Source organism: Zea mays, chromosome 4 (genome assembly GCF_902167145.1).
Source record: "Zea mays cultivar B73 chromosome 4, Zm-B73-REFERENCE-NAM-5.0, whole genome shotgun sequence".
NCBI lineage: Eukaryota > Viridiplantae > Streptophyta > Magnoliopsida > Poales > Poaceae > Zea > Zea mays.
The window spans coordinates 57,371,097-57,380,011 of NC_050099.1; positions in this window are offsets into that span (position 1 = coordinate 57,371,097).

Below are 8,915 nucleotides of genomic sequence, written 5' to 3' on the forward strand. Positions count from 1 at the left end.
GTAGACAGGAACAACAAAGTCGTTCGGCAACAGATGACTGACCTAGCTTCGCTCCGACCCACTGCAGCTACCCCTAAGGTAAGCGACACAAACGAACTCCAATCTCTTAAAGCTTATATAGATGAGCAGTGAGACCAAATGCAACAGATCATAGTGGGTATGCAAAATGATTATAAAAGGCTAGTACGTGCTTTTGATAAATCTTTCGTCATAAATTTTCGCTCGCACGATGTTGAATCGGGAGAAAATATGCGTGATTCATCGGCTACAGGTTGTCATGACCAATCACAACTCCTTTAGGGATGTCGATAGACACGTGCCTTGGGCAACCACAACCTCTTACGCAAATCGATGGTAAATTCGCCGATCTGCGCACGACCGGACCATCCTCGCATGAGCGTGGATTGTCCGGGCCAACGACGACCGGTCCTAATTTTAGAAACGAATTACCGAGACCTGCACCCAAGCCGCCATATACCGTGCAAACCCTAAACGACCCATTCGGATTGTCTGCGTGTAGCGCCGGACAATCCGAATACAACATTGGATGGTCCGACTATATAGCTGCACGGTCCGCATACTTAACCGGACGGTCCGGCGCAGAGTATGTAGAGCCTTATGAGGAAGATTATTATCCACATCCGTCCCAGCTAAACTTCCCATCACATCATGCAGCTCCCCAGCACCATAATATAACATCCCAAACCCATGGGGGCGAGTACTTTTCGGCCCCTCCTAGAAGGCCAAAAAGGAATGAACAGTCCTATGAGACGCATAGGGCAAGTATTAATGCGCCAAAAACCCAAACCGATCGGGAGGAAGACAACATACTAATATCCAAACAACTTCACCCATGTTGGACCAGAGAGTTGGTGGTCTCTCACCGACTGTCATTGATATAGTGAGGGAAGAGATAGCCGGGGCGTTCCGAGATAAGCTCGGAGTTAGCATGATCCCTGGGAGACAGTCATATCGGAGACCTGATGCTAGCCGATTTTACTATCACCCAAACCCACAGGGAACCAGGATACCCGAATTCGCGATTTTTTTGGCTGACCAAGGAAAAAGCACGCGAGAGCACATAGGCCAGCTTTTAGCACAATTAGGAGAGTTGGCTGACACAGAGGTGTTCCATGTTCGTTTATTTTTATTATCTTTAACAGGAACTGCATTCGCATGGTATGCCACACTACCTCCTAATTCTATTTCTTCGTGGGGGGATTTAGAACAAAAAATCCATGACTATTTCTTTTCTGGTGACTGAGATAGGTTTGGTAGACTTAGTGGCCCTGTGACAAGGGAAAGATGAATCAGTTAATGATTACATCTGGATGTTCCGAGATACAAAAAACCGATGTTTCCAAATTAGGTTGACAGAGAAACAACTAGCAGGATTAGCTTTTAATGGATTGCACTATTATTTAAAAGAAAGATTAGAAGGCATCCAGTTTTTACGCTAGCACAGTTACATCAGAGAGCTTTGGCTTGTGAAAGCCGAAGCATAGAAACTGCCAAAACGATTCGTCACAATGTCCATGTAGTAGAATGCGACCAAAGTAGCTCGCACGACGAATCAAAAGAAGTTTACGCTGCTGAAATGGTTTGGCCAAAGCAGGCCAAGTCTTCGGCTTGTTCCTCCTTGCCGCCAATCCAAAAGAAACGACAAGAAGAGGTTAAGTTTACATTTAATGTTGGCAAATATGATAAAATATTGGATGAGTTACTAAAAATGGCAACATTAAGATAAACCATACTGTTCCACCCACAGACGAACGCAAGTGTCGTGCATATTGCAAGGGGCACAACTCATTTTCTCATGCCACTAATGATTGTAATGTGTTTCGATGACAAATCCAATTGGCCATTAACGAGGGACGATTGAAATTTCAGGAAATGCAGGGGGACACAACCCTTCCCAATAAATATGATCAACTTCGATGGCAAAATAGTCCTGATTCGGCCCAGCGCGGTCGACAAGGGCAAAGGCAAGGAGGTCAACATCGGCAATGCGCGAGAGGCCGATGAAAGTACTAAAAGCTTTGGCAGGAAAGTGGTGGCAGAAAGGACTCCTGATGGAGGTGAGACTCTAAAGGTTACCATCATTACCTCCAACGCCGGGGGGCAGGCATAGGCAGATAGCTAGGCGCGGGCCACTATTCTACGCATCACGGACGGTTCGACACATAGACGTGAATGGTCCGAGACATCACCAGACAGTCTAAATCATTCCAATGGACTGTCCGACAACGCCCATGAGTCGCGACGACCACGTGCCTTAAAACCACGACGACTAGAAATAGGTACGTGGAACACTAACACATTCAAGGTAGCTGGTCGACTGGTCAAATCTAGGCCGAACTTTGATCTATTATTGTCTAAATATGTGAAAAAGAAGACTGGCCCAAGTGATCGGCCACCAAAGCGACCTCGCTCACCTAATCAAGAGCGACATCATGTAAGATCGATTGGACCACCTCACCAATCGGAAGGTTGGTAGGTCATAATGTCCAATTAAGACCTAACGTGCCTACATGGACACCTTCCCCCATACTCACCTGTGTCATATCAATATGCGTACATACCTCCACCCTATGCCCCAAATCAAATGTGGGGCATTCCACCAAATCCATTCAGGATGCTGTAACACCCCTGGTGTTACTATTACTAAAACTTGAGCATGACATCATAAGCATTGGCATTGCATATGTTTGACACACCTAGAGTGCATTCACTAGGCAAAAATTTCAAACAAGTTGTATTGTTTTAATGTTTTTGCAAATGGAACCCTGGTTAAGGAACTTAACCCTAAATAGTGGTTAAAGGGGTAAAACTTAACCCAAGTTAAGAAAACCTAAAGCTTTAGGGTAAAAGTCATAAAATGACCCTAAGAATAAACTTGAATCACTTTTATACCCCTGGGATACCAGAAACCCTAATTGGAACCCTGGAAAACCCTGAAACCAAACCCTAGGGGCTTATTTGCAAAATTAGTCCACTTTTGGACTAAAGTGCAAAAACCAAGTCAAATAAGTGTCTTAAGTCCTTTGGTTCACAAATATGTGAATTTACAAGCCAAACCCTGAGATTTGGACTTAAGTGCAAAATGGACCTCATTTGAGTTCTACACTAAGTCTGAAATTCAGTGTTAAAGGCTCCACTTTAGGGCTTTGTAACTTTCAAAGCATAGGGTTTTTGCCCTAGGTCACCACATCAAGTTGATAGCCCAATCATAGGAGAACAACTTTGTTTAAGGGTTCAAGCCATGTCCTTATGAAAAAAATAGAGAAAATCTCAACCCAAGTTGGACTGTCAGTCTGGTTCTGTCTGAATATCAGACTAACAGATTCTTGCCCTGAACTTCAAGCCCAATTTCAAGCCAGATGCAGTGGCTTTTTGGGGCAACATCAGATGGCAAGATTGTAGAGGGCATGTTGCTTTACAACTTTGCTGCAGATCTTGGTTGGAGTTGTTATGGGAAATCGAGAGGAAACTCAGCTTCAACTTTGGTTGTCAGGCGACTGATGAAGCCCTTGCCATGGTACAGTAGTTCCAAACTGAAGAAGATCGCAGGTTCACCCCCCTGCTCGCCGCCGGTGTCCATCACCGTTGATCCCTGCTCGTCGTGATTCGTGCGTCGTGGTCATCGGTTATGCACAGCTCAGTAAAGATCCTTACCGCCGGTGAGCTGGCCACCACTCCGACGACCCCCTCTCCTGTCTTCCTTTCTGCTTTGCGGCTGGCACGATAAGTTCGCCGTCGACCGCCGCTTCCCGACCGTGCGCCGCGTGGCCTAGCCGTTTTACAGCGTCGCCATGACTCCCTCTACCCGTCCCATCGTCGCCGGGGAGCTTGCCACGACAATAGCCACGTATTCACCGCGTCAGGCTTCTTCCTCCCCTCCGGCCGCCGCGTTGCTCGTCCAAAATTTGCGGCCACCGATCACTCCGCCTATAAATTGAAGCCCCCACTAGCTTCGCAACATCATCACCCACCTAGCCACCGTGAATCGCTAGCAATCGTGCACCAGTGCGCTTGAATTTCGGTTTTCCCCCAAATCAAGTTTCCGCCACCCGAAATCAACCTCACCGCGGCCAGCCCTCCACAGGTCTGCTCATACCCTCCTTGTTCCTGTTCTAGCATCTGTGCATGTTAGTGATGCTCGCCGACCCACGCAATTGAACTAGAAACCCTCTGGAGGCCGGGAACATGGTTGTCTCGCCACAACATTCTCGGTCACTGTGGCTAGAACCAACCAGGCACCCATTTGCGAAATTGGGTTGGGGGAATTGATCGGGGAAGATCCAATTTGGCATTAGCTGCTCGGGGATGCCAGTACTTGCCCCAATCGGTCGGCCTACGAGCTCACCGGAGCTCGGTCGCGTTCACCGTCGTCGTGGACCTTCCCCCGCGAAGGAATAGAAATCAGAGGGGTGTTCTGCAAACAGTCAGTGACTCAACGTAACAGTGACCGAACCCATCTCCAGTTAACAAAAACCCCGAGGACCTTTCTGTAAAGCCGCCAGCGCTGCGCGGGCGCGCGCGCGGGCGCTTTCCTCCCTGGTCTTGGGCCGCTGGGCTGAATTCGGCCCAGTTCTATTAATTCTTTTCCTTTTTCTTTTTCAGCAGAGATTCAAAAATGTGTAGAAAAATGTAGAAAACTGCTAAAATTGTGAAACTAATTTTCCTAGGTTTGTTATTTTCCATAGTATTTAATAAAAATAAGTTGGTGATTTTTAGTGAAAGTAAGAAATTTTAGAGTAATTAAAATAGTTAAAAGTCTTGGTTATAGATTTTTAGAAAATAATTGATAAGTCCTAAAATGCCCAAAACTTTTATATGAGTGTTATATAATATTTAGAAGCCTTGGGTAGAGTTTGAATTGATTTGGACCTTGTTTGATCACCAAACCCCAAAACACCCCCCCTGCCCTATGAACTCCTTTACCGACTCCGGAAACCCTAAGTTCCCGGAACTCCGTGAAGGCAAGTTATATTCAAGACATAAATAATAAGTTTATGTTATCTTTGCATCCTCATGAGCATCCCATGGCATCCATTCTTATACATATCTATGGTTATGATTAGAACGTGAGGAAGAAATCGAAGTAACCGAAGAGGAGACACCACCACCTTCGGAGTCTCAGGCTGGAAATCATTTCTACTTTGATATCTGTGGATCTGAGCCTGATTCACCTGTGAACGAAGGCAAGCCCCGGTGCATGCAACCACTTTCCTTGTATTTTAAATACTTTTTGCACACTTAAGTCTAGTGAAATGTGCATTAGGTTCATAGGAGTTACTTGAAACCCTTTGATGCATTGCCTTTCCTTGATATACATACCTTTTATAGATACTTCGGTGAAGTATCAAAATATGATTTACAAAAATGCTTAGCCTTGCTTAGATCTTGTGGATAGAAGTTGTCCTCAATTTAACCATGGAGAGGATAGCTTCTACCTGCAAGAATATTTTCATTTGGAGCAATAGTGGGATCTTACTGCAAAGCTCCCCGTGATGCTCTTTCATCCTAAGGAACAGACACATTCCTAAGGGTGGAAATACTTAAATTGAAACTTGGGGGTAGGAACAGGTGATGTTCTACCCAGGTTGGTTAAGGATTAACGCGTATGTAGGCGTGCTGACCGAGGACCCTTTAACTGGTCACATGCCTCGTCATGGGTAAGCCTTGCCTCGGGCAGACTAAGGCCGGAATAAGATAACACGAAATGGGCGTGGAGCGGTGGCGAGAGTAGCGTGTACCCTCCGTGGCAAGAGGCTGGACGGTGGTGTAGCTGTGCTCTCGGTTTGCGTGAACCTGATCCGGTCTTAAGAACCCCGGTGGCGGGTTGACATATGCAAGGGTTAAGTGCTACATATGTCGTGTGATTGGAGATCCTCAGCTGAGTATAATCGATTCGGATCGCCGTACCTTCGCGGTTATGAAGACTTGGTCACTTCCCTGCAACCTAAAGTCAGGATGTGAACACTATGGATAAAAATGATGTTGTCTTGATGTGATGTGAAATTAGACTAGATGCAAATAGAGTCTATTAATACTTAATATGGCGTTAAAAGATTGAAAGTAAGGACTCACTTTAGTAAGCTACTTCTGCAAAAGTATAAGTTGATTTTTGCTAAAGCCTCTCCTTGACTCCTATTTATCCAGCATACCCTTGAGAGTCTTTTCCTTAGTCGGGTAAGACTTGCTGAGTATTCCATACTCAGGGTTTATCCCTTTGTTGTTTTTAGGTGAGGAAGCGACAAATTTTTGTTGCTTTTGCTCCAAGGTGGTACCAAATGAGGAAAAACAAGACTGAAGTGCGGGAGGACTCGGTCCTCCACTTAGGATCTTTTGCTTAAGAACTTATCGGGAGGAGTTTGTGCCTCCCCTGGTTTGTATAATGTTACTACTCTGCACTCACTTTTAGTCTGGTCTGTAATAAAATAACTCAAGCTTGCTTTTGAAATAAATGTAAGTTTATGTAATTGCTTCCGCATTTCTTTATCTCCGATGTTCTGTAATGTCTACAAGACGGGTGAGACGTTCCTGGTAAGGTAAGGAAAGATACCGAACTTGTCAAGTGACTTAGGAACATCTACAGGGTGTCTGATGTCTGTTAGACAAGGACAACTGTAGGTGGGCCTAATTACTTGGGAGGTTCCGTCACAGCTGGTATCGGAGCGTAGCCCTTCTTGGCAGATATTATGAGGCATCTTCAAAAGAATTTTCGAAAGTCTTACCTAAAATTCTTTTCTCTTCTTACCTAAGTATTCTGAAGAAGTCTATCTTAAAGACCAGATAGGAAGAGTGCAACATATAGAAGGTTGAATCGACTAAGGTTGATTCTGTAATTATACATGCATCATGCTAAGCACTATTCTAATAACATTTTCCCCCTTAGAAAAGATGCCGCCACGTACCAGGCTAACGGCACGCAAGTCTACGGGACCAATTGGGGTGCCTCGGCATCAATTGGCTCCCCGACATGAAAGTAGCAGCAGTGGAAGCAACGACCCTATCGGAGACCTTGAAGCTCGTGTGAGTCGACTTCAAGCAGCGCTTCAACATAGGACTGATGCTTGGGTCGCTGACGGTGATAGAATCAACGAACTACGAAGGGACATCCGACACTTGCAGGATCAACTCGCTGATCGAGACTTAGCACTTGACTGGGCCGTACAGTCTCGTTTGCTAATGTGTGCTAAGGAAGCAAGGGCTCAGGCCCGAGTTAAAGAACTTAGCTCGACTGTTGATAACCTGCAGGTTTACTGCAATACTTTGCACGAGGAAGTCCATATATTATACTCACAACTACACCCAAGTGAGCCTGCACAACCTGCTGAGGCGGAAGATGGACCATCTCACGTTGCGGGACGTGCGCTGGGTGGGGAGTTGGACCTTTTTGAGCCCCCTCCTTCTTTGAGGTTGGTTGACGTCTGGACTCCCACACCTGACGATGAAGCCGCCAAGAGTAATGGCAAGCAGGAATAAAGGTGTAATAGAAGTAGAGTAGTGTATGGTAGGGTATTGTAGGGTGTACTGTTGTATAATAGGTTGAACCTCTGTATAATGGGTATTGTATCCTGTTATGTAATATCGAGTCTGTATCATTACTTTTTATAGTAATGTAAAATGGAAGGTTTTCTCTGGCACATTGTGTTTACTTCAAATGTTTTTGCCACAGATGCCGACCAGGACTCGAGGACAGGATGCAGCAGGAACTTCTGGGGGACGGGATGTTACCCCAAACCCACCTCCAGTTCCTCTCACGTTAGCCGAGGCGATCGCCGCCTTGGTGAATGCCACCGCCGATAATACCCGCTTCCTTAGGGAAATGGCGGGTCAGCAACAATTTCAGCAACAGGCGGGAAGAGGTTATCCGCAGGGTCCTCGAGAGACCACTTATCTGGACTTCTCTGAAACCCGTCCACCTCTATTCGTCAAGGCAGAAGATCCCTTAGAAGCTGACGAGTGGATTCGGGTTATCGAGCAAAAATTTGGTCTTCTCCGTTGCTCAGAAACGCAAAAGCCGTTGTTCGCCGCACAACAACTCCGTGGTCCTGCCAGTACCTGGTGGGGAAATTTCGTGGCTATCCAACCTATCAACCATCAAGTCACCTGGGATGAGTTTAAAGCAGCTTTCCGTGAACACTACATCCCCGAAGGATTGCTGCACATGAAACAAGAGGAGTTTATGAAGTTACAACAAGGCGGAGATACCATTACTCAATATCTCAACAAATTCAATCACCTGTCGCAGTATGCTATCGATCAGGTGAATACAGATTTGAAGAAGAAGAACTGTTTTATGCGGGGTCTGAATGATCGGCTACAAAGGAAAATGGCCACATGCATAGACCTCACATATGGAAAGGCTGTCAGCACAACCTTATCTGTTGAAGCCAAGTACACAAATTCTGGAAAGAATAAGGGATTCGGTGGTGAGAGGCCTACTCAGGGCCAGGCAAAGAAGCAACGGTTCGTCATCCGGCCTTCTAGCCAAAACCGTACTTTTTCTCGTCCACCCTCATTTCCCTTCAAACAGCCTATCATTATCCGCCCCAATAATACCCCCACTACCCCAAAGCAGCCGGGTGCCCCAGGCACTCGATTTCCTGCCTTGCCTAGTTCTTCAACTGGGTGCTTTAATTGCGGCAAGTCGGGACATTTTATCAAAGACTGCCCATATCCTAGGCAAAATCAATCTAATGCTTCGCAAGGATCTGGGAAATCAGCTCAGCCTAAAGGAAATGCTGTGGGGAAGAATACAAAGAAAACGAGGCGTATATATTACACTCAAGTGGCTACTACACCGGAAGGAGAGCCGGTGATGATGGGTACGTTTCCCGTGGCCAGTCACCCAGCAATTATTCTTTTTGATTCTGGTGCTTCACATACATTCATTAGCAAGAAGT